This window comes from Capricornis sumatraensis, chromosome 6, assembly GCF_032405125.1.
Source record: "Capricornis sumatraensis isolate serow.1 chromosome 6, serow.2, whole genome shotgun sequence".
In the NCBI taxonomy this organism is placed as follows: Eukaryota; Metazoa; Chordata; class Mammalia; order Artiodactyla; family Bovidae; genus Capricornis; species Capricornis sumatraensis.
In genome coordinates, this window is record NC_091074.1 from 80,161,298 (window position 1) to 80,162,374 (window position 1,077).

At 43.0% G+C, this 1,077-nt stretch overlaps 1 non-coding gene across 1 annotated transcript; it reads left to right on the forward strand.

Annotated features, from left to right (window-relative positions):
• The first annotated feature begins 374 nt into the window (after window positions 1-374).
• On the forward strand, window positions 375-446 carry TRNAC-GCA (transfer RNA cysteine (anticodon GCA)). Its single transcript has one exon. It is a non-coding gene; the product is annotated as a tRNA-Cys (tRNA).
• Window positions 447-1,077: the final 631 nt, after the last annotated feature.

Here is a 1,077-nt window from a genome sequence, read left to right on the forward strand (position 1 = left end):
CTGGAGTTTGGGGTAAAGTTAAAGAACTGGTATAGTACAAATAAATGAGTGGAGAGCTGTAAGGGAACTGTTGCAGTCAGAAAGGGAGATTTTGGAGTTAAGTTTTCAAAATTGTACCATTTTCAAAAAAGGGTAGTATTCAACATGTTTTTAATCGGGGAATAAATGCTTTACAATATTGTGTTAATTTCTGCCATACAACAAAGTGAATTAGCTATATGTGTACATACATCCTGTCTCTCTTGAGCCTTCCTCCCACCCCACCCTATATCCCTCTCCTCTAGGTCATCGCAGCACAGAGCTGAGCTCCCTGTTCTATACAGCAGCTTCCCAGCAGCTGTGTATTTTACACATGGCAGTGTATATATGGGGCTTCCCTGGTGGCTCAGAGGATAAAGCATCTGCCTGCAATGCAGGAGACCCAGGTTCGATCCCTGGGTTGGGAAGATCCCCTGGAGAGGAAAATGGCAACCCACTCCAGTATTCTTGCCTGGAGAATCCCATGGACATAGGAGCCTGGCGGGCTACAGTCCATGGGGTCGCAAAGAGTCGGACATGACTGAACGGTCGATGTTATTCTCTCAATTTGTTCCATACTCTCCTTGCTGCACTGTGTCCACAAATCCGTTCTCTTTGTCTGCATCTCTATTCCTGCCCATAAGTAGGTTCATCTGTACCATTTTTCTAGATTCACTCTATATATATACACACACACATACATTAACATATATTTGTTTTTCTCTTTCTGACTTACTTTACTCTGTATGACAGACTCTAGGTTCATCCACATCACTACACATGAACTCATTTTGCTCCTTCTTATGGCTGAGTAATATTCCATTGTGCATATGTAGCACATCTTCTTTTCCAGTCCTCTGCTGATGGACATTTAGGTTAGGTCAGTGTTCTTACATGGACAATGACCAATCAGAGTAAACCATACAGTCGTACTGGTGTGTACTTCTGGATTCCAGAGTGTGGGTTTGGGGTGGAGTTGAGGAAGGATGATGAAGAGTGTGAGCTCTGGATGAAGAATTCCCATGAATATTGAATTTTTCCAGACTGACGAAGTGACAT